The sequence below is a fragment of the Camelus bactrianus genome, chromosome 4, assembly GCF_048773025.1.
Source record: "Camelus bactrianus isolate YW-2024 breed Bactrian camel chromosome 4, ASM4877302v1, whole genome shotgun sequence".
NCBI lineage: Eukaryota > Metazoa > Chordata > Mammalia > Artiodactyla > Camelidae > Camelus > Camelus bactrianus.
The window spans coordinates 94,580,904-94,607,155 of record NC_133542.1 but is presented as its reverse complement, the minus strand read 5'-3'; the positions used below and the strand labels follow the sequence as shown (position 1 = coordinate 94,607,155).

Genomic DNA, 26,252 nt, shown 5'->3' with positions numbered 1-26,252 from the left:
CGATTAATTATCCAAATCTCACAATAACCCCTTGAGGTAAGAAGGATTATCTTCATTTTATAGATAAAGAGACTAAACTTTCCAGCTGCTCATAGTAAGTGGCAAATCTGACATTGAAATGGACAATTTGCGTTAATAACAAGTGGACTTTCATTAAAGGTTCACTACAATGAACACCCTGTAAATCTAGTATAGGATAAAACTAAGGAATGATTTATAAGATCTTAGAAAAACTCCTAGATTTGAGACCAGGATGGCTCACTGATATAAAATGCAACATTTGGTCATGTGTGCCACATTCCTGAAGTCACTGGCAGATGGGAAAGGCATGATCCTTTACAACACGCCCCTTGATATTTGCATCAGAGACAGAAGAAGTGGGCCATTGGTTTGACTGTGTGTGAACAAACAGTAGGCTGCCGTGTGGGGTAACTTGCGAACCATAGGCAAGGAAATACACGTGCATTTTAAATAAATAAGTACAGACCTCTTAGAAAGCGCCTATAAAAATGATAAGGGAAGGATCACTTACTGTGTTTTCTGGCCCATGTTAGAATAACCGGCATGTACTACGCTATAATTCCATTTAGCAAATTGGCATATACCATTCTAAAATTTACACTTTTTTATCATAAAATCCTCAGAAATGCTGTGGAGAAAAATACTCTTCTTTTCACTTTTTTTTTTAACAGATAAAGGAACTGAATCCCAAGGACACTGAAACACTTAACATGTCTATACAGGCAGTGAACGGCAAGGAGGAGCTCAGCAATGGGTCATCTGGTTATAAATTCCCCAGCTGTATTAGACCACAAAAGAAGTGAGTTCGTGAGGGAGGAAAAATGTGCTGAACTCATCAAGAATTCAGCAATCGTTCTCAGTGTAAAGGTTCTTGAGTAACCACAGTAGCACCATCTGCCTCAGTGAACCTCCGCGTTCTCCTCCATACACAGAAGCCAACCTCAGGCTGCCACCAACTGGACGACCTAACAGACGAACAGAGAAAAGCAAGCAGCAGCAGTGGTTTTGTTGGAAAACTTAGCCAGAACACTGCTTCCTAATGACTTTGAAACATCAAACTTAGGGAAGGCTGGGGCTGCTATTATGAGTGTGGCTCACTGAGAAATCAGCAGAGAAAGGCTGGAGACAGCTCTGGACATCGCAGCAGGAGAGGACAAGATGGGGAAAGGTGTGTGCGATCAGGGCTGCGCTCCTTCCAGGAGGCTCTGAGGGGTGACCCAGTCCCTGGCTCTTCTAGCTTCTGGCGGCTCCCCATACGCCCAAGAACTCCTTGGCTGATGGTAACACCACTTATCTCTGGCTTCTCCTTCACATCCCTTCTTCTCTGTGTGTTTGTGTGTCTCTGGTGTATATGCCCCTTACAGGGACTTTTGTGTTGGATTTACGGGATGATCAAGTCTCAAAATCCTTAATTACATCTTCCAAGACCCTTTTTATTTTTTTCATATAGGGTGACAGTCACAGTTTTGAGGGATTAGGATATGAATACCTAGTTTTGAGGTAACCATTCACCCTAGAACACTGGGGATGTATTATTTACACCCACCTCTACTGCCGCTTTCCGCAGGTTAAGGCAGAGTCCTAACTGGGGCTCACCCTCATGGGAAAACCCACCAAAGGTGGGCAAGTCACCAATTTTTACTTCTTTCTTTCCCATATACACCTGCTCCTGTGTCTACGTACTTTTAATTTCTCCTTGATGCCCTCAGTTGTTTGTACTAATTTTTGTTTTAATATTTTGTCCAAAGTGTACAAATGTTATCACTGGTAGGTTTTATCTGACAGGGGCTGTTCCTCTGTTACTGAAAGACAAAACTCAAATCCATTTAACCTGATTCTCTTGATACTCACATAGTTGTCTCTCCAAAAACACCATCAACAGCCCACAGAAGATTGCCGGAAAGGTAGATTCTCAGTCTCCACTCTGGGCTGACTGAAACAAAACCTGAAATGTGACCCAGTCATCACTTGAGCCTTGGCCTGTCAAAGTCTGATTGCTGTTAATCACGAGGATGTGCTTCCTCCCTGCTGGCTTCTCACACACATTCTTTATGACAGTCATTATTATTCTTAATATACCTTGAGAAAAAAGGGGCAAAATCTGTATGTCTGCATGTCCCAGGCGGGGTAAGGAAAAATGGGAAATTTGGAGACAAATTTACCTCTTTACAGATTATGTGACATGTGTTGTCACAGAGTGGTTTTAACTAATTACATGTGTCCCTCGATTTTACTGCCTTCCAATATTATTTAAATATTCTCATTATATAAATTGGAAATATTTTAAGATTTTCATTCTATACACAGAGTAGAAAAATGAAATTTACTATTGTTACAAAGACTTCTAGAAAATTCAACTTAGAAACAACTTTGAAATGACTTTACTACCCACTTTATAAAGTAATACAGAACTTTCAAAAATACAACTGTGATTTTCTTTCTGCTTATCCTGAAAATTTACACACACACACCCACACACGTTATTTGAGGCAATATACAAAGTGGTACATCAAGGTACGCTATGTGACCCACCAACTTACAGGAGTTCCCTTGTCTTTATTATAGTGTTTTCATTCAAAAATTGACATCCATCTAACTTCCACCTGCTATTTAATCAAAGTGTCAGTGTGTGTCTTTTCCTTCAATCTTATTTCAGATCACAGATTTGATGAAATTATTTTTCATGTTTCTCATTTCAAAACTCTTTATATTTCTGATTCATTCTTAGCTCAATTTCTCTATGGTTATTATTACCACAATCAGTGGTTTTATATATATATATATATACACACATACATAATTTAGCAATATCTGTAATGTATATAATTTAACAAAATTGTGTAATTATATAATATATATAATTGAGCAATTTAGCAAAATCTTAGGGCCCTCAGAAAATAAAACAAATTTTATTGATTCACTGAGGGGTCAATGGTTGGTTATCCAAGTTTTAATTCCTTTGCAGACCTAGTACAGGCACTGACAAAATTAAAACTAGAATAATAGCTGATTTAGGAATCAGCATTTGTGTATTCTCTCAATAAAATATCATGAATATACCAAAGTCTACTTATATATATATTCTTCAAACACAACATTTGATTTAAAATTTTATTTCAGTGAATCCTATATATATCTTTCTCTATCATTCTCATTACTTCGGCAAGGAGTCATTCCTCATGTTTTAAAAAATGTTTTTTAAAAACATTTCTTAATCGTTGTTTTTTAAAAGGGTGATTATCTTTATGAAAGGCAGGCAAAAGTCAATGTAACTTATAAGATGTGTAAGAAGGTAATTAGGACAGAGGTTAATTGAAATTTATGGAAATGCATTGACATAATTAAACTCTCAGAGAAGTCAGGGAAAATTCTAGAAAACACAATCATCAATTCTCTTCTTATCTATGTTTACAATATAGACGTATGTCTATTCACACACACACACACACACACTATTTTCAATTCCGAATGTATGAAAGCTAGTTTTATTTGTATTTTCTGTTTTTATTTTTCATAACGATAAAGTTTTATTTTTATGTAGGTAATAGAAATGTTCTTTTCAATGACTGTTGTATAGTTTTTCTCTTATGATTACTTTATTCTCTAAGTATCTGCTTCAAAATTGTTCTATCATCTTTAAGCTTCCCCCATGAACACTGTTCAGTTTCAAACTCTGACCAGGCACTTACACATGCACAGAGCCTATGTGTGCTCTAAATCTCATTTTTTGCTTACTTTCTCAAGATTTTACTCCTTTGGGTATTTAGGGAAAATGGTAAGATTTTGGTATTTTCTTAAAGACAACAGCTGAGAGTAGGAGAAGGGGGAAGCACGGGATGTATAGAGGAAATGAGGTTAGCCAGATGTTGAAAACTTGGAACCAGGTTAAAGAGACAGGGGGATTTATTGTACCATTCTGTGTACTTTTTTACATGTAAAATGTTTCATAATAAAAAAAATTTAACACATCTTGTTTTGATAGTCCCTGCTCTCCCCTACATCCTAAAGCAGTCTTCTCTCTTTAAACAGTTCCCTTAGCATAAAATGTAATCTATTGTTAGCAATCATTAAAAAATGAGCACCCCAATACTTGTTCCACGTGTTCTGTTTTTTTTTGTCTACAATGGTGAGCTATTCTTGAGCCCATACCTCCTACACCTATAATTCAGATGCTTTATTTCCTCATTTTACCTCATTTAAATGTTTCCCACACTCTGAATTAATTGTTCTAGTTCTGTGAAAAAAAAATGCATTGGCAATTTGGTAACGATTGCACTGAATCTGTAGATTGCCTTGGGTCGTATGGACATTTTAACAATATTCATTCTTCCAATCCATGATCATGATATATCTTTCCATTTGTTTGTGCCATCTTCAGTTTCCTTCATCAGCTTCTTATAGTTTTCTAAGTACAGGTCTCTTGCCTCCTCAGCTAGAGTTATTCCAAAAACAGACACACAGATCAATGGAACAGAACAGAGAACCTAGAAATAAGCCCACACTTTCAAGGTCAACTAACCTACAAGAAAGGAGGCAAGAATATACAATGGGGGGAAAAACAGCCTCTTCAATTGATGGTGTTGGGAAAACTAGGCAGTTACATGCAAAGGAATCAAGCGGGGCTACTTTCTCACACCATAGGCAGAAGTAAATTCAAAATAGATTGAAGACTTAACTCTAAGATCCAAAACCATAAAGCTTCTGGAAGAAAAGAGGCAGTACTCTCTGACATCGTTCTTAGGCCCCTTCTTGTTTCAGATCTTTCCTTGGCAAGAGAAACAAAAGCAAAAATAAACAAATGAAACTACATCAAACAAACACGGTTTTGCACAGCAACTATCAACAAGATGAAAAGGCCACCTACTGAATGAGAGAAGATATTTGCAAACAATATTTCCAACAAGGGGTAAATATACAAAATACAAATAACATATGCAACTCAACATCAAAAAAAACCAAACACCCCGATTAAAAAATGGGCAGAGGATCTGAACAAACTTTTTTCTAAACTACACATACAGAAGAGCAACAAGCACATGAAAAGATGTTCAACGTATCAGGGAAATTCAAATCAAACTCACAATGAGATATCACCTCACACCTGTCAGAATGGCTATCATCTAAAAGACAACAGATAACAAATGGGTTGAGGATGGGAAGGAAAGGGAACCCTCATGCACTGCTGGTGTGAATGTAAGTTGGTGCAGCCACTGTGAAAAACAGTATGAAAGTTCCTCAAAAAATTAAAAGTAGAGCTACCACATGATCCAGCAATGCCACTCATGGGTATTTATCTGAAGAAAAGAAAAATATTAATTGGAAAAGATATATCCACCCTGTGTTCACTGCCTGATTGCTTACAGTAGCCACCACATAGATACACAGCACCAGTACTGATGACTTCAGCTGGGAAGGGTTTGATAAGGCAGGAAAGACAACAAAGTTGGATGGCTGCCAAGCATCCTATTTTTCTGAAATCACCTCCCTCTGTGAGCAAAAAATTCCTGCTTAATGAGCCACATGCTCCTTAAACTCAACCTGGCCATACTTCATCAGAATCTCTGGGGAGCCAAATAAGTTTATTGTTTTAACTTCATAGAAGTATTTCCAGCATGGACAATTATCTGAGGAGTGAATGGAGTTGATTGAAAAACACAGTGTGCCCCTCCCTCCCCACTAAGCAGCTTGAAAGGAGACCTTGAGACGCTCAACAGCAATTCCAGGTCCATCGGACCCTAAGCCTTAGTTGTGAGTTTGGAAAGAGGAGTTAAGTACTTCAGACTGAGTCCTCGTGCTGTATTCTAATCCTGCCTTGGTGACACAGGACTTCCACATTCCCTTAAAAATCTCATCGGTTTATCATTTGCAGTCTATAAATCTGACACATTTGAGATCAGGAACAGACTTTCAAGATTCTTTGGCTGCAGGTCCCATCAAAGGTGCTCAGGCTGGGAATCCACTTAGAGGCAGGGCTTCACCGTTGCCATGGATGGAACCCACTCATAACCAGGACTGAGCAGCAACGATCAGTCTTCTGAAGAACCAAAAGTGCAGATGTCTTATGATAACAGACGGGGACTTTATTCACTGTGATTTTTATTGGACTTAAACTGTGCTCATTTCCATGACCAAGGGGACAGAATAAGCTTCTCTTCTATTCTGTGTTGCACTTTGTCACTTGAGTATCAAACTTATACTCCCTGGGCCACTTAAACCTGTGATTTAAAAAGAACTCTCCTGGGAGCTAATAAAATGTTTTCACAGGAGATTCAGAGTGCAGAAGGAAAGGGAGGGATTGCCATCACAGGGTCTCATCAGTCATACACCCACTATTCCATTCTTGCTCTCCCAGCTCTGCCTTCCTCATCCCTACCTTTCAGCTCACAGCCCCAGCTCCTTCCACATCCGTCTTCCTAACTCAGATCCACCCAGAGCAGATGTACATGAATGGTCTGCTGTTCAGTGAGACCCCATCTCCTTCATAGGAGTAATGGTCACCTCCCAAGAGGAGCCTTGCTCTCTCAGTTGCCTATGGTGCGTAACAAATGACCACAAATTTGGTGTTTAAAACAACATGCAAGTTGGTGGTTCAAATGAATACAAAGCTAACTAGGCCTAAACCAAAGTGTCGGCAGGGCCAAGCTCCCTCTGAAGCTCTGGAGTAGAATCTAAGCTTTGCCTTCTCCAGCTTTGGGAGCTGTACTCCTTGCATTCTGTGGTCCACAGCTCCAGGCTCAGAGCCAGAAGCTGCATGGTCACATCACTGTCTCCTCTGCTGTGTAGTCAGATCTGCCTCTGTCTCCTTTATAAGGACACTGTGACCCCATTAGGGGCCCCTACCTAATCTAGGATAATCGCCCCACTGCAAAATCTGTATCTTACTGGTATCTGCCAAGTTGCTTTGGTCACATAGGGTGACATTCACAAGTTCCAAGGATAAACATCTGGATAACTTTGGGAACCATTACTCAGCCCACTCCACCTGCTTATCTTTTACTCTTATGGTCGCTGCCAAGCACCGAATCACAAAATACAAAACACTTGTCAGTGGCTTCATGCAAACCTCCAGAGGGAATGAAATGCAAACTTAAGGAGGTAAAAATTCAAAGCAGAAACTAACCAAGTGGAAGTACCACATACTTTCAGAAATACATTCATTAAAGCTTTGGCTGCAGAAGGATGATGGGTGGCATTTTTTTGATAAGGGGAAAACAATACTTCAAAAATGAAGAACCATTTTAATTGCAAAAAAATGAAATGTTAAATAATAGTTTGAAAGAACAAATAGAAATGTAAAAGATATTTCTAGTTTGCCGGGGGGGAAGAATGTGAGTCATAAATAGATAATGAAAAACAGTTTGACTCATTATATACAAAGCCAAACTGGCCATGGTTCCTGAAATAACAACTGAGAAAACCAGAGGTTCCTATGCAGAGCTGTATTATGTAAAAGCTGAGGAAGGGATTCGGTGCAAACAACAGATGAAGATATGTTAGCATAATGCTTTTATTTTATTTTTTTAATGTCTTTATCTGGAGACTTGCTCAGAAATAAAACAATATAAGCAGATTACATAAACTTAAATAGACTCCAGACTTCCACATAGCACTGAACTGAATATTCCAGTTTTTCTCCTAAATAGGAAAATATTTTCTCTAGAATTCTTGACAGTCTTTTATAAGCATTTGCTAATACGTATGGAAGGTTGACAGAAATTGAGGTTAGCCCAGCAAATGTAATTTTAAACCTTTTCTATTTGATAAGAAATATTTTATTGTACAACAATTTGTACCTGCACATCGACATGTGTGAACTGACATAACACAGTGCCACAAACCAGGTGATTTAAGCATCAGAAATTACTATCTCACAGCTCTGAGAACTAGAACTCTGAAACTGAGGTTGACTCCTTCTAAGGAATCTTTTCCATGAGTCTCCCCTCACTTCTGATGGCCTCAGGTGTTCATCAGCTTGTAGATGGCGTTCTGTATCACTGCATCACGCTTCCTCTATGGGTGTCTGTCTCTGAGCCCAAATGACCCCTTAATATCCATTTTTATGAGGTCCCTTAATGACCTTATCTGAACTTGATCATCTGCAAAGATCTTATCTCTGATAAAGTCACATTCACAGGAATAAAGGTTAGGACTCCCACATCTTTAAGGGGGACACAATTACAATTTGTTTATTCTTTTGTGTTGGACTTTGGCCATCTCTCCCAATCAGATAAACTAGGGGAGCCAACATTTTGATAAAAATTGTAAAGGAAAATATTGAAGTAGAGAAAATGTGGGCTTCCAACACCCACCCCCTGGGATAGTTCTAAGATTAGTCTGTTTTAAGCAGTGAGATACCACAGTCTAGCTTATTAAGAATATGGTTTAAAGCAATTTTCTCATGGCGGGTTGGAGTTCTCTAAACTAGACTGAAGTGAGATGACTTTCAAGTGCTCACAAGAAACAAAACCACAAGCTAATCTCTAAGTGAGTTTGTCTTTGCCTGTAGACTCATGGGCACATTGTTCAATTAAGCCTCACATTTTCCCTTTCATTATTTCATAAGTCTGAGAAAAGAAGAATGTTAAAGCCAGCTTCTAAGACTTTTTTATTAAAATCTTTCTCTAACATGGTTTCTTCTTTTTTAATGAATGGTATACATTTTCCTTTGAATACATCAAAAAAATTTCTTATGATGACTCATTTTTCTCTGTGGGTGTGCTCTTTAATTCTTCTTGCTGCATAAATCTGTCCAAACTCACCTCATATTTGGCTTCCCAAATCAGTTACCTTGCCTAATGAAGCTCAATTGAGAACCCCTAATGTCTGGTCCCAGGTAGTTCTCTGTCCATTTTGACAGGTTCAATACTTTGTACTTTTTTACATTCTTAGAGAATTTTTTTTGTTATATCTTTTCTGCAAAATTACATCTTTTCTGAAGCTGTAAGTTTATACAATGCAAGTCATTAACTTGCATCAAATTTTAGACGCCAAAATTTGCAATTATTTCCTCGAGTCTTTCTTATATCCTTTTCAGATCCAAAGTTCTATAGTGCAGTTTACCATTTGGCAATAAGTTAATTCTTTTTAATATTTAACTGGCGTTTACTAGGTGCATGCCGTTAGCTATGCATTGTGCCAGGTGGTGCCATTCCTTGCTCCCAAACAGATTACTAAAGCACGATTGATAGGAGCTCAAATGCCAGCATTGCTACTCCAAAGCCAATCACGATTAACAGCTAGGGTGCAGTCTGCTTATGTAAGTGATCACCTCTACTTACAAGTGAACGTTCACAATCCACTGCTCTGCTATAAATCAGACAGGAAGTCACATTTGGCAGTAAAGTAGATCAATGGATTTTTCAGAGCTCCCTTGTAAGTGGTGGTGACTTTAGACATGAAGATATCAATTCGAGGACTATAAATTATTGAAAATAGACCACCCTCCACAACAAAGCAGCAGCAACACAAATCGGTGTCACTGATCCACGTCCTTCGTCCGCTCAGAGGAAATGCCTCACAGTCACACCAGGGCTGAGCAAGTCATAGCACAGAATTGGGTGCGATTAACCATGTTACATTTCTTGGCTTTTTCTAAGCAAAAGGTCATAATTTCCTCCTCCCTTACAAAATGAGCCTCACAGGCCTCAATGAAAATAAACTTCTAGGAACCCATCACCAAGAAAGCACAGTCAATAAAAGGTAATTGATAGCGTAGAATTTACAGACCATGAATCCTTGGTGCACAAAGGTTTTGGTTACTCACAGTGAGGACGTGGGCATCAGAGCAAAATTATGGAGTCAGAGTACCCAAGCAAAGCTCATTCTGGGCAAGTATGCTTCACCACAGTGTGCAATGTGTCTGCAGATCTGAAATTAAAGATCAAATTCTTAAGTTTTCTTCTTTTAACCCAGGAATTACCTGTAACTTAGTCTGTCTATTCCAAGTGAGTGCTTACCAAGGACAACAGCCACTGCTTTGTTAGCACTTGCTATATTTTGCATATAAAACAGGTTGTTATAACATGATAATTGACATCGGCTACTGTATTAGTCCGAGCTCTCCACAGAAGCTGGCCCAGTAGGATGTACGTGTGCCTACGCATAGAGACTTATTTTAAGCAATTGGCTCACTGGCAAGACTGAAATGTGCAGGGCAGGCCTGGAGGCTGGAGACCCAGGAAAAAACTGACCTGAGGTGCAGCTCTGATCTGAAGGCAGTCTGGAGGCAGAAATTATTCGAGGGGGGTGGGTGTGGAGGTCCCTCAGGTTTTTTTTTTTCTTAAAGACTTCAACTCTTTGGAGGAGGGGAGGTAATTAGATTTACTTATTTATTATCTTTTTTAATGGAGGTGCTGGGGATTGAACCCAGGACCTCATGCATACTAGTCACGGGCTCTGCCACTGAGCTATGCCCTCCCCCAAAGCCTTCCACTCTTAAATGAAGTCCACGCACATTTTGGAAGCAACAACTAGATGGGTGTTTGACCAAGCCTCTGGGCACTATGGCCCAGCTAAGGTGATACACAGAGCTAACCGTCACAGCACTCATTCTTTTGCCCTCCGTGCCCTGCTAAGTTACTGCTTCTGTTTTACCTATGCTTCTTTTCTGGAACAGTATTACTATACCTGGCAAATGAAAAGCACACAGGACAATGGATAACTGTATGGTTGATGCACATTATTTGCAGATTCCATATTTGAGAATTCTCTTACATGCTACAATTCTTTTGTGAATTCACACACATAGAGCTTTCTCAGTCATTCACAGACATGCGTAGAGTGGCAGATAATCTGAGTTGTGCATTCATGCATGTTTCTGTGTAAGATCTAATAATGCAGTGCTCTTCCTTCTTGTTTCCAGCCTTAGCCTATAAATACGTGTCCTGTTCATGGTCTGTTTAGTGCCATTTAAAAAATGTGCTTTTATTTGTGATCTTTCTGTTTCAAATGATCCCAAAGTGTACTCCTAAAACGTTCTCAAGTGCAAGAAGGCTGTGTATGCTTTATGGAGAAAATACAAGTGTAAGAGTTGCTGGCTGTGAGGTCAATGTTAATGAGGTCAACAAAGTATTAAAAACAAGTGTCTTGAAACAGAAACATATGTTAAACATGTGTATTGACCAGCTGATAACCGTGGTGTGACCAGAAGCTTTTAGGAACCTAAACTGGTAACTCACCACGGTGCAACGTGTCAGTATCCACCCATTCAGTGTTCACAGTGACTTTCTAGAACATCACCACAATGAGTAATGAGAACAGACTGTAAGGATTTCTTACCTAATTGCACTAATATTTGTTAATTTAAATGGATCAATTTTATGTCCTTAATATGTACTATTGTTAGTTTTAAGAAGAGTTTGCTTTAAATACAGGTTGTATGTATTCTGAAGAGACAGACTGCATGGATAGGCAGATGGATAAATACACGGATGGATGGAGAGATGGATGGATGGATAGAGTGACTGAGAAATACATACACACAGGCACAAATACATCAGCCAGTCTGTATATACATTTATTTTCTGTCAGTTCCACTGAACAGGCTTAAAACAGTGATGCCCAGGGACATGGAGCACACCTAGTGCTCAGATTTAATTCCCAAATAATGTTTACTATTAAAAGAAACAGGCCTCCATGGACAAATGACTGATTGTGGGGCTGGTGAAGTGGAAGGATAAAAAGGACACGTAATACAGAGAGCCAGAAATTTAAAATGTGCTCAAATACTGATAGAGAGATGTCAAAAAATCATAGGAGCCAGCTTGAAGTTACTCTCATTAGACAGATCAGTGACAATCTGACCATCCCAACAAATCAACAGAGAGTTCATGTGCTGAACTTTGTCAGTGAATAAATACATAGGGAAGAATGGAAGCCTATGGCTCACAGAAGGGTGCCAACTGGTCAACATATAATAAATGATGAAGTTACAAAACACAATAATAACTTAGACCATAAAAATCAACAAATGTAAATTGAGCGAGTAAAAGGTGGATGAAGAAAAAGATACTAGTTTGTATTCAAAGTGTATCCTCACACAGTGCTTATTAATTTAAAAAGTGAAAATAAGAACTTTTCCATGGAGAAATCTAATATCAAATCCCCAACCAGGCGGCAAAGTGAACGTCACAAGTGATAAGAGCAATCACGTGCCTCCCGATATGACGCGCTGAGCAGAACACAGCACTGTTTCTATGACACTCCACCAAGAACAGGTGAGCAGAGTCTAAACATGGGGAGATCTGAGGCAACTCCAAAGTTAGGCTCACACTACAAACATACACCATTTGCCAGAAAGATAAAGATTATGAAATATCAAGAAAGACCACGGAACTATTCCAGATTAAGAGATGTTATTTTTTCTTCAAGTTCATAACATATAACATGGCCAGTCAAATTTTCTACCTGTAATATGCTCTAACGTCCGTGACTGTTCCCTACTGTTGTAACTCTAAGTTAAAAGAGAATATGCATAAGACTAGAATTTTGTCTGAATCCTCGATTTGAAAAAAAAAGATATTGGTATATATCCCAACATTACAGGCAAAATGTTTTCACAGATTATACGAAAGGCAGTCATGGCAGTGTTATCTTACCTCCATTCTGGGACTATCTAAGAAGTCATCTGCATATTTTAAATACACAGAAATTTTGTAGCTCCAATTTTCAGCTAGAATACTGATGGAGCAGGGTGTCTACTACAACCACTCCCAGGCAAATTGAGTAACATCATGGAACCAACAGAAGAGTCTGGCTTATCTTTTGAAATTTAGAAGATAGAGAGATTGGTCCTGGGAATAACATCTAAGAGCTACAGGCTATGGTTAGAGTGATCTGTGCTAGGTCTCCGCTGGAAGAGATCAGGCATCTTCCCCTGTTATACAATCAACCAGCCAAGAGCCATCGTGAAACATCCCACATAGAGCGTTTCATGCTGGGAGGAACTAAGGAACATGCTGTGTACTAAGCAATGATCCAGACATAAAAGGACCATTCAAAACAGTACATACACACGTGCAAACACAAACACACACACACACACACACACACACTTAACATGCCTTCACAAATCACCAAAGTGCATTCCCAAAGGTGAGGCCATGATAATACACACAAAAATAAGACTGTTAATAGTACAGAAAGCTAATGGAAAAATTAACGTGTCTAAAATTATTTCAACCATAGATGAGAAATAGAATTTTGGTAAAGTTTGAATTTATAGTTACAGGAAAATAAAGTTCTGTTTCATATATATATATATATATTTTTTTTTAATTACTTAAAATTCAAAAAACAAAAAGAGTCCATTCATTTCTCTTGCTCCCAACCCCCACCTCCGGCAACCATCAATCTGTTCTCTGTACCTATAAGCTTGTGTTTTTTAAAAAAAGTCTTTATTTATTATATTCTTTATATCATATTGATATTAATATTGATATAATGATAAATCAATATTAATTAATATTGAATATCAACACAGTGCTATTGATATGATAATATAAAATTTTCATATATTATATATACTTAGAAGATTACATAAGCTAAAGTCAGGTCATTCAATAAGCCAGTATATCCTAATTGTCCGAAAACATCTTGTCTCACCTTCAGAACCCTCCATAAAGCCGCCCCACTTTATTTCTCATTAACTTCCAAACCACGTCATTCCCTTTGATGAAATAGATCTCCGTGTTACTCTAATCCTATACAGATCAACATGTTCTCATTATTTATTTTTGCTTTTGAGATTTACTTTTTATTTTTCACCCTGCCTAATTCTTTCTCACTTTCAAGAGTCAGTAAAAGCCCCATCGCCTCCCTGAGACTCCTTAGATTCCTGTATTTTAGTCCTTGAAGAATACTTCTGTAGGTCTGATCACAGAACTGCCTTCTCGTCTCCTAGATTTTGCAGGCCAGCTCTGCACATTCCATTAGAGAGTAAGTTCCTTGGGTGGAAACTTCAAGTTCTCCAGCCCTGAAAGAAATGGTCCTGTGTGCACAAGGGGAATTCAATTTTTATTCAATGACTGTTACTCTGATCCACAATTCAAAATAAGTGTAAAGAATGTGCAAGAAGAAACACTCTGATGACTTTTGAAAGCATTTCAATGGCTCTACTTTGAGATTTTCATAATCTCTATGTCTGTAGAGAATTTATTTTTAAAATGTGATGATGAAAAGTTCAATACATTAGTGGCCTGAATTTTTAAGCTATATATTTTTAGCAAAACAAATTATCCGGAGGAGTTCTAAATCCTCCAAAGCACACTGGCGGTACAAGGAGTGCTTGGACATATTAATGCATTATAACTACATTCCCAGAATTTATACATTTTATGAATATTTCTATAAGCCTTGTATACCCTTAGGAAGTACACAGGTAGTAAGAGAAAGTAAATGAGAATTATGGCACTATTGACCTCAAAATAAATGTTTTATAGATGACATATGGTTAAGCATGTATACTTTTACTAGATACAGCAAAACTAGAAGCTCACTTTAAAATTCTTATAAAAATCTTTGCACAAGACTGCTAATGCCACCTGCAGAAATCTGTTAAAATGTGAGCCTCCAACATGCTATTTAGAATATAAATACATGATTGGCAATGACTTAGTAAATCTATAAATATGTGATTTATCCAACCATTCATTCACCTATCCATCAATCCATCTATTTAACCATTCATTTATTCCTAGAAATATAAGTTCATAAGTTAGCCTCAATCTCTTAGGGTACTAGTTCGATGTACAGTTAAGTCAATAATTTGTGCATTTCCTTCTTTAAACAGGATACAGAAATATTCAGTTCTTGTGACATGAATACCTTTTCTTGTATTATCTATGTGCATTTGTCCTTCATGCATGAATATTCAGTTTAGTTAAATGCAAAAAAAAAAAAGAGAGAGTACTATTCGTATGAATAGCCAGCATCAATGGAAGTATGTTGAGCAAAAAGATGTGTGGATTAATAAATATTCTACTGTAATAAAATTATAATACTATTTTATTAGTAAGTAAAGACAAACATCCTTCATCAGGAAATGGGGTGAGAAAATCAGGAAAGCTAGGTCTAGATTTCCCATTTTTTGAGTTGAATATCCAGTGAACATGCACGACTAGTTTGATGATCTGAGACATCCTATGCTCAGAGACTCTACACAAAACTCACAAGGGTTCACAAGGCTCTCAGGAGACAGAGAAGCACTAGGAGAACATCATGTGAAGAGGAAGGCAGAGACTGGAGGTACACTGCTACAAACCAAGGAAAGCTTTGGAGCACCAGAAGCTGCAAGAGGCAAGAAAGCATCCTTCTGTAAAGACTTCAGAGAGAGGGCCACCTGGCTGACACCTTGATTTTGGACTTCTAGCCCCAGAATTGCTAAAGAAAAATTTCTGTTGTCTTAAGTCACCCAGTTTGAGCCACTTCATTTCAGCATCCCTAAGGAGCACATTTTTTCACATCAAATGTCCAAAATCTTAGAAACTGGCAATGAGTGAGATTTAGAGGCTTCAGTTATCAGTTATAGCTGGCTCTGTGGTCAGTCAATTCTGTGGTACCATTTAAATGAATTTCTTCAACACAACTTACAAGGAAGACATCTGACAAGATCAATTTCCTTTCCACGCACAACAGTACAAAAGTATATTTCCTCAGCCACCTTGTAACAGGAGCATTTAAAAAAAAAAAAACAGTAACTGACTAAACTTCAGATCTCTATATAAATGCTCTTCAATGTTGATTACAAAATCGATCTAATCCTTGCCTCTAAAATAAGAATGTGGAATTCTAGTTGAGTACCACCATGGAATATATATTTTATTTCCCTTTCTCTTCCAAAATGCCACTAAATTTAACAAATAAGATGACAATGAGAAAAGTTATGCCTTGCTCTGTAGGCAGCTCTGAGTACTGATTCACAGGAATTTCATCCCACAACATACAAAGAAGTCATCTGACAAGAGCAATCTCAGTGCACAGTTGTGTATACCCTCTGCCACCTGGTGACTGTAGCAGGCAAACATACTCAAGGAAATAACTGTAAAAGTGACTGATAAGAACATTTAAAAAACACATTTCATTACGGGACTCTAGATTTTTGCATATAGAATCTCCCACCAAGGGTACTTACTAAGTTTTCACGACTGACTTCTCTCTTAAATTATTAAAAAAATTCTAAATAAATAAGTATGACATTTTCTAAGTTGCTCTACATTCCAGTGAGCTGTGTTGAGGTCTGCAATGGTAGGCTAAGCATAGAGGGCTTTTAGTCCAAATTCTGCACACTTAAATTCTTTGACATTTATTTTGCAACATGGAAAAAGAACGCACTGGCTACTTTGGTTTGTCCCCAGTGGTTGGTACGATATTTTCTAATCTAGAATATGCTTTATTTCCTTGAAAGGGCTGTACAGTTGACTCGAACAATATAGGTCTGAACTGTGTGGGTCCACTTACATGCTGATATTTTTTCAGTAACTATGTGCTACTCCCCTATACATTCTGCTCTTGGTTGAATCTATGGAAGTGGAACCACAGATATGAAGGTCCCACAAAAGTGAAACTAGGAGTTTCAACTGCACAGGGATCTGTGCCCCTAATTCTAATATTTATTAACTTTTTAAATTTCTGTATTGAAATGCAGGTGATGTACAATGTCAATTGCATGTGCACAGCAAAATGATTCAGTTATACATATACATACATATTTTCAGATTCTTTTCCATTATAGCTTACTACAAGGAATGGAACATGGTTCCCTGTGCTATACTCAACCATATATATTATTTCCCCCTATTCTTTTTTTGGTCTTGTTTCTACATCCCACTCCTGGTGTGTTTGATTTTATACAAAATTACACTGTAGTCTTAGAACATCACAATAGCCATGTCTATGCATACCTGTAAATTATGTTTAAATATTATATACAAAACACACAGGATACTTTATATCAAGCAGATATAAATGGTATAATTGTCATTGAGGTGTGGGTGGAAAACAGAAAATTTATGAAAAGTAACTTTCTTTTGTTAAAGGAATTTACTACAGGCAACTTGTTTACCTATAAATGTCTGTACTCCTTAATCCTTGAGAATGGAAGAGTAGATAGCCATTATTATATAAGAAGTTCCCAAATTTCTCTTTTCAAGTTTGAAAAGAGTTTTTGAGAATAAGCGAATAGGGTTTTGTCTTTTTTCTTGCTAGTATTTTTTTTTTTTAACCAGGAATAAGTTTCTGAGTGTACCTGTAAAGGACAAAAACTATCGTTGTCTCAACACAGCTATATACAATTACAAAAACTGGAAACACTCACGTAGGAAAGATAAAATTAAAAATAACTAAATATCTTACATCAGTAACTAAATGGAACAAACACTGGAAACAGGGAAACATCTGACTTCTTCCCCAAGAAAGGTGATGTTGTGCACTCAACCATTTCAGTTATAGAAATGAGACTGTTGCTAAGCAGCAAGTCTTCTATAATCTTGTAAGGTTTGGTATCTGAGGAAAATCGAGGCAAAGAAAAAGTCTGGAAAGCTAATGATGAAGAAATGGCTTCAGTGCAAATTGATCAATAGTGCACTTGACCAGAAAATCAACTATTAATTAGACGAAAGGAAGAGAAGCTCCTTAGTGCTACTTGAGAACAAATGTATTATCACCAAGTGTGTTTCATTGTCTGTACCCTAATCCCCTGTTATCATTTTGTCTTTCTGCCCCCGCAGCAATACTTTCTTCCGTGGAAGCTCAATAATATGCAGCATCATTTCTACTCAGTGGGTTTAACAATAACCCCAGACAATGTTTTGATCACTTCATTTTCTGTATCATTTAAGAATTCAATACGCTGTAATTGGCCTACTTTCATGCTATGGTTATATGAATCACAATAATGTTTGATTTGAACCAAACTCCACTGCCTGCAAAACTGTAGCCATGGCAGTGATGTTACAGTAGCTCAAAACTTGCAGACATGTTTTCTAGAATGAGAAGTTCAGAACCTGGGGGTCAAGATAGGAATAGGAGTCAAGAGAAGAGTTACAGGCACATTCTGTGGTGTTCTCTTAATTCTGTCTGTGAAAAAAAGCTCAGGACAAATCAGGGTTGCCAAATCTTCATGTGGTTGGCAAGCAGATCCTCCAGACAAGTTCAAGCATCAGGTCGTGCTAACATTTCTTCACGTCCTTAGTGGGTGAGGTGAGCTGGAACACATGTCACTCATCAGCACTCTTTTTAACTAGAGTAGAAGCAAGCACAGGTCTCAAGCAGACAGGAAGTCTTAATGGAACATTCAAATACTCTCCAGGGAGTTTCAGAAATCCTAGTGGGAAAAGAACCTGATCAATTACTATATTTCCCTCTGGCACCTAAGAAGGAAACTTCGATTATGTTATTTGACTATTACATAAAATCAGGACTTCTGCAGGCTGCAGAATTTGAAATAAACAAACTAAATAAAACTACCCTAGAAGCTGGATGGTAACACGATTCAGAGGATCAGATACAGGAGACAATTGAATGAGAAGCTAAGAAAACACAAAACCAAAATGAAGCCCCAGAGAAAAAACTGATGAGGCTTTTCTGTCTAATCTCATTAACATTTGCCTCAAAGTCTGAGAAGCAGAGCATGCCGTCTCAGAATGTGTGCCAAAGCAGACCATTTCCCGGAATTTAGGTCACATCTGATTTCTCACATAAATACACAACTGCAGTGTTGTGGTTACATTTAACACTATGAGCTGTGTTGATATATTTCATTTAAATATAATGTTCATGCTACGAATGTAACATAGAGGCATGCTCACTGCCAGACAGAGACCTACTTCACTGAAGAGCATTTTACTGAGGCTCCTGTTTATCATTTCCTACTACCTGACATACAACATCATTGTTATAATGCAGAGCTAGTTATTTATTCATTTCTGTTTCTAACTCTCTATAAGACTTATCTGAGAACTCATTTCATGAGAAGCTAATGGATTTCAAAATATTGTTACTTTCACGTTCCACTGTCTCTAGCCCATGGCTGAAAACAGCAGGCTGGCAGCGAAGAAACCCGCAATCAGTTTTAGCTGTCACCTTCACAGAGGCCCAAGTAAAGCCCACTCGCATTAAAGAAGATGCCCCACCACCCCGCCCAACACGGTTGACCACACACACTCCCGTTCCAAAGGTGTTCCATGACAACTGTGTAAGTAATGTCAGAAACGTACATGCTATAAAATGAATACGATGTTTTTCACAACCCAGAAGAAAACAGAACAAAACAGGCCTGAGTTCCATTTCAAGCTCTGCCAATGGCTAGTTTTACCTTCTGCAAGTCACTTTGGGGAACGTGGTCCCTCTCTCTGTAAAGTGGAGAGGGTGGATGAAATAATTGCAAAGGTCCCTTTCAAAACCAAATAGTCCATGACCTTTTTGTAATCTAAAAGAATAAAATGTGGCCTTCCCCTACATGTAACGTATGTCCTTCCTAATGCAATTAAAACACTATTATGATCTGTAGAGGAAAAGAGAAAAATGTAACACTGCATTACAGTATATCAGGAGAGAGAAAAAAAAGACCTCATAATTTTATAAGTGTAATTTAATTTGCATAGTCTTTCAATTTAAGAATTGTATTTTGGAATAAATATTCTCTCCTAAAATATTTAAAAATCTGTGTAATTTAAAGTATAGATATCAAAAGACTTTTGATATATAAGGCTTGTCAACAGTATTCAAAGGCAGGCATTTTTAAAGTAACATAAGAGTAAGCAATTTTTCTTACCTAATCAAAGTTTTTTATAAACATGCTTATTATTTCTCTATTAATATTTTATTTTTAATTATTTGACAGTTATTTTGGGAGCTATCGAGGGGAAATCAATTTAGAGGTGAAGAAATTATATACATATGTGTAAGTTCATTCTTAGAAAGAAATTTTATCTTGAAATCTACCACAAAATCTTTCATAGTCTGAGATCATATATATTATCAAAATATTTAGACAGGCTACTGTTATTATAATCATTATCAACAGTGATTGTATACTTCTACACTGTAAGTAAAAATTCCCAGACTAAACACAGGGTTACATTTGTCTAAATTGAATTATCATCTTTTGTTTCCACATAAGCTATATCCTAGATAGAGAAGATAACTGTTTATCTTTACTAATAAAATCATGCAAATATTCCAGCTTGGTTTGTAGCTTCTTTTTTATTGTTATAGAAGCAGTATTTAGTTTTGTAAATATAGAGGTACACAGTGACTAGACTAAAAACTAAATTATTCCAATTTATCATAAGTAATTCTGAGAAACACCCCTTGTGTCCCTGAGTCCTCGTTCACACTCACTATTACTTGTAATAATTTATCATTACTGGGTATTCCATAGCAATTTTACTCTTACAAGCAGTAAGAATTATTTTATTTCAACCACATAATTATGCAAATATTTTTTAAACTTAGACTGCACTAAATTTATATTTTTATATTCACTTATTATCCCATCAGATCTATATTACAGGTGTTGTAAATACCATCACATGGCTGAGGATGCTGAAGTGTAGGAAGGTTACACAACTTGTTCAAGCTCATGCCATGGCTTATGGGAATTCGACATCAGCCAACTGGCAATTGATTTTTGTGCTACCACCATGGTACACACCCTCCCTAGTGTATAAGAAAACAAACTTGTTTACTCATTCAAATGTAACTTGCTTTGAATCCAGTGGTTTTTTGGGTTCATGTGCCTCCTTCGGTGCAACTGTATATGTATATATGTATCTGTATATATACACATACATACAAATACATGTGTATATATGAATTATATATACACACAATTATATATATACACACAAATATATATGTATGTATATATATAAAAAAATATATTCAGTTCAGAGGAACTGGGTGGGGCCCTCTGCTGCGTGGGTCCACAAGGGTCAACGCTCATGTTAACACAGACACGGATGGAACGGTAGGTGCCTCAAAGCCCTGCTTTCCCTTTTCTTGTGCTTGTTTGTTTTTGGAAGGCACCCAAGAGCCATGATTCTTAGTGTTTATTCCCACCTCTCCCTCCCATCTTCAGAAATCTTTTAGAGGAAAGCCACTGTGTGTGTGCTGTGTGCGAATCCCTTCAGAAATGAATACATCTTTCTCTACAGAAATACTGAGCTTCCCTTCACCGCTCCAGCTTCACTCCCAGCCTTGGGCTCCAGCCCAGCTGGGAAAACACATCATTGTGGGCATTTCTTCTTCATCCCCACCAATGAAGGAGGGTTTTTATATTCAAAAAGAAAAAGCCAACTTTAATCACTAATTCAATACATTATCCTACCACAATTCTTAGAAAAGAGAAAATTCCTCTTGTCTAGGAAGCTTTTCCTTAATTAATACAGCCAACAAGCTCATAGAGCTCTTTATTCATTTCAGAAAAGTAAACAAATGGACAAACTAAGCCATTGCTACTAACCCGAATACTGATTGATTTAAGTTTTTATGAGGCAAAGAATTGTGTATCAAAGAGTCAAGGAAACAAGTTTGCAATTCATTTTTCCTTTCTAAGTGCTTTGATTAAAATTTGTCCTTAGTTTTCCTAATTTGAAAATGTAAAAGAAACAGATAATAATGGTATATTGAGTACTTCCGACCTCTAAAATACTGCAGTAAGCCGACAAAAGCCATATTATCTCCTTAGTTCCACACACTCTTTATTAGATACATATATATGTATATACATATATATTCTTTCTATTTTCCATTTTTCAGATGAAAACAAGAGATATTAAGAGATCTACACACTTAACTATTACAAATCCACATACATGATAAATCAAAGAGCTGAGATTCAAATCCAGATTTATTGGAATCCAAAGTCCAGGATCTTAATCCATGGGCCACTCACCTTCCAGAGTCAATATGAAGACAAAGGGAGGCCTCAAACACTGCTGCACTTGATGAGGCAAAGCTTTTTATAATTGGTAGTAGTAGCAGTGTTACTGTTAGTTGGCTCACTGAGTATATTATAACTACACTAACTGCAAGATCTATGACTTTTGTTAGTTCTTGTTTGTCAATTCTATCTTAATGCACGCCCATGTAGTCACATCCACTCACTGAATTATTATAAGATATTATATTATATTTGACTATATAATATTGTGTTTTATGGGATTGTCATTTAAAAAGGTAAAAGTATGAAATAATAAAGCCTTTATCTGACACACACTTAGATTAATACTTAAATCAGTTAAATCAATTGAAGGCAACAGATGTAATTGAACTGGCTACCAAACATATACTTTCTAGTTTGTATATTTTTGTCATTATTGGAAAAATTTTTATGTATAGAAGCACAAGTTACATTTATTAGCAAGAGCATCAAGATTTATGACATTATGTTTTGGTCTGAAACGTTCTACTTCTCTGTAACATAAAAGTATTAAATTTGAATTGTGACTTATTTATAACTTTTTTTCTAGAAACATAATTTATTTTAAAATTAAACAATTACACATCCTTTAAGAGTCTGAACTTCCTGCTGGTAGAGGTTTCTAATATTCCCTAATTTTCCTTTTTTTCTTCTCCTGCCATTCTTACAATGCCCACCCCACAAAGAAACCTGTTTCTCTCCAATGTTCAGAATTACTTTCCAGTTCTTTTAATCACATCATCATCCATATCAATGTTTTCCTGATTCCTGGAGTAAATTTCAGGTGCTAATTCCTCATTGTATAATAGTAGTTTCTAGGTTTTATTTTTTTAAGTAAGATGATTAATATGAACAATTCGACTTTATTTTATTCAATGTCCCTGAATTACATAATACTGTCTCTATTGTTAGCCTCATTCAGACTATTCTATCAAGCATGAAAGTTATTGTAAATACAGAGGATATAAAATTGTGTTCTGTCAATACAAAGCAAAACTTCATGACATATATACTATTTTTAAAGTGAGTTTATGAGATGCAAATGTTAAGCACTAAAGCAAAATAATGATGATTTGTAGTTATTTGTATTTTTGATAGAAACTACAAGCATCATGCCCTTTCTCAAAGACTCTATATTTTTTTTAACCTGGACAAACAGGTTAAAAGCCATACCAGACTTAACATTTTACCCTTTTAATGGAATTTCTGACTTGACTTAGATTGGTGAGAAAGACAACGATCACAAATGCTTTGATGATGTATTGCTGTAATACATCATCAGAGTTCTTCTTATCTGATAACCCACAATATTAGTATAATTCATCATCATGAGTGCTAGTATTCGTGTGATACCCCAGCGGCCATCCCCATGCACTGCCACTTCCAACAGTGTCTAAGGAATCCCGTTGTGCTACCATCCACCAGGAAGGAAGGAACACTCCTTAAACAGGAACATTGTGGATTCATTTCATTTTAAATTTGTCTTTTGAAAGCCACTTTCTCCATGTCTCTAGATGCACATGGGTGCTCTGGAACCAGGCTGAAGGTAGACACATATACAAGCTTGTTTTTTTAATATTTTATTTACTATTGAATTATTTTATTTTGGGGATGGGGAAGTAATTAGGTTTATTTATTTTTAGAGGGGGACCTGAGGATTGAACCCAGGACCTCGTGCATGTTAAGCATGTGCTCTAACCACTGAGCTATACCCTCCCCTGTATGAGCTTGTTTTTTTAATCACTTACTCTCCAGCGTATACCTCTCTGCTTTTTCATCCCAGCTAAGGAACATCTTAGAAATATTAAAATGAACTTGGTATTGAATATTAGGAATATTGATTTTAGGTGTCTACCACATAAAATATATTGGTTAATAAACTTTTTTTTTGAAATGTGTTATGGATTGTTAAGGGTTAAGTGTTAGGACCTCTGCAATTCACTTTAAAATAGTTTAGCAATACAGTTAGACAGATGATTCAATAGATCAAAAGATTTACTAAATATAGCAAAATACTAGCAATTGAATCTAGATTCCAGGTAAATAGATGCTATTATGTTGTTTGTTTCTACTTTTCTTTACATGTAAAAAATATCCCCAAAAGTTGCACAAAAAGATAGACTTAAGAAACATAAGAAAAGATCATATGAAGGCCTTATTTGAATCCTAGTCCTAAAAAAACAACTGTATGGCTATTATGTAAATAATTAGTAAAATTTTTTAAAGTATGAATTATTAAATGAAATTAAGGAATCACTAATTTGTTTAGCTATGATAGTTGCAATGTACTGGGGACGCCCTTAATTTTAGAAATACATTTGGGGATGAGATGACCTGATTTTACAATTTATTTTGGACACAAATGGAGCAGAAAAATGAGATTATTCTCATTATTACAATAATCTTCATTATTTTTATCAGCAACAAATATTGATTCTTGTTAAATATATATATGGGGGTTCTTTATGTTATTTTCCATTGCTTTCTGAATATTAAAAACTTATATACTAATATTAAAAGAGAGCCTAGAAGGACTTTCTTCCAGCAAAACATCAAAGATTATGAACAAAGATTTCCATCATTTATTGCTTATACACATATTTTCAGGCATTTAACTGGTTTCTTCATATTCATTTAATTACGCATAAAAATGACATGAGAGGATATCATCACTCATGTCTTCAGATAAGAACACTGGGGCTCAGAGAGGTTAAGTCATGAGTTAAAGTTTGCACAGCTAGAAGGAAGGTGGCATCTCACGTGATCAACTGCATCTCTGCTTCATGCCACCTCCCCAGAATTCACAGTTCTGTAGTGGCCCTTCTCTGGGACATTACTAACCTTAGTACAGAGGAAAAATGAGCATGACAAGCTGAGGTAACTCAGAAAGCCTTTGCTCAGAAAAGACATGATGCCCACTACTCATGCTCACGATTTTACTGGCTGAATTAAGTCATGTAAGCCATAGTGTCATCAAAGAGGAGACGACAATATAATCCTCTTGCTGAAAATGACATGACAGGTAGGATGAGGAGTACCTGGTATAAAAGCACTGCTTTTATCACCTAAGTTGTTGAGCACAACTGTCACGAACATTATTGCCAACGTGTACAAAACCTGTACGGGATCATCAGGGTAACATGAAATATTGTGCAAGTGACACCTGCTGGGCTAGTCAGTCCACAGAAGCAGAAACTATTATTTTATAATGTACCACATCAACTTCTGTAATGTGAGTCACATTCCAAAATTTGAAATTTAGGAGAAAAAATAATAATCGGTTTCATAAAGTTTCGTATCTTTTAAAACTTTTCCTTGATCCCTTGAATCCACCCTACTCTGTGTGAAATATTATTTAAAGTTTCATTACACTGAGATATGCACTTTTGCTGAGATATATAATGAAATCCATTCCAAATAAACACTATGATGATGTATGATCATTATTCTGAATAAATCTTTTAGATTGCAGTGTGAAAGAACTCCAGAAAGTCAGTGGGAGGTTCAGATTTTTAAAAACTTTTTTATATATTTCTCTAGTTACTGGGAAAATGAATATTTTTATGTAGCTCATAATGAATTTAGAAGATTTAAATCACTTGCAGATTGAAAACAAATTTAGTATATGATTATAGATGAAAGAACTGTAATTTATTTGAGATTCTTTTGAAGAATTAGCATTGTCTTCAAATAATTCCCTCTTTTTCCACAAATGTGTTGGAAACACAACAAACGTATGGAAGCATCCATTTACTGAGCCCATACCATGTGTTAAGCAGGGTTTAGATTCTGGGAATAAAATACTAAAGGAGACACAGGCCTGTCCTCAGTCAGATAACATAAGGAAAAATACAAGTTTACAGTCAGGTTTAATAGCATGTGGTAAATACCACGATACAGGCACTCTGGACATGTATATAAGCAGAAAGTAAAACAATATTGAATCATTTGCAAAGGCCCTCAGACAAGGTGATGTCTAACATGAAACTTGAAAAGTAAACAAGAATTATGTCTACAAAAATTATGAGCAGAACTGAGCCACGCTGTGTGAAGTCAAAAGGAACAGTTTTGCAAAGGTGTCAAGTTAAACAGTGTAGGGTAATTTCTGAGAACCTCAGTAACCCTCTATGACTAGATAGTTGATTGAGACACTAGGCTGGATGAAAAAAAAGGGGGAGATGGAGTAAAATAGCTAATGGTTTTGAAAATCACAACTGGACCATAATGGAGCCATCAACAGCTTTGAAGCAAGGGTGGGAAATTATCACATTTGAAAAAATATTGAAATGCTTTCTCTCTTTATTCATTTTGC

The 26,252-nt window shown here is 36.7% G+C and overlaps 1 long non-coding RNA gene across 1 annotated transcript in view; it reads right to left on the bottom strand.

The window, feature by feature from the left end:
• Positions 1-9,784: 9,784 nt before the first annotated feature.
• The window catches only part of LOC141577394 (uncharacterized), a 214,855-nt gene continuing 198,387 nt past the window's right edge, over positions 9,785-26,252 (bottom strand). The window contains exon 3 of the long non-coding RNA XR_012506270.1: positions 9,785-9,888. This is a non-coding gene — a long non-coding RNA (uncharacterized LOC141577394). The remainder of the gene's footprint in view (positions 9,889-26,252) is intronic.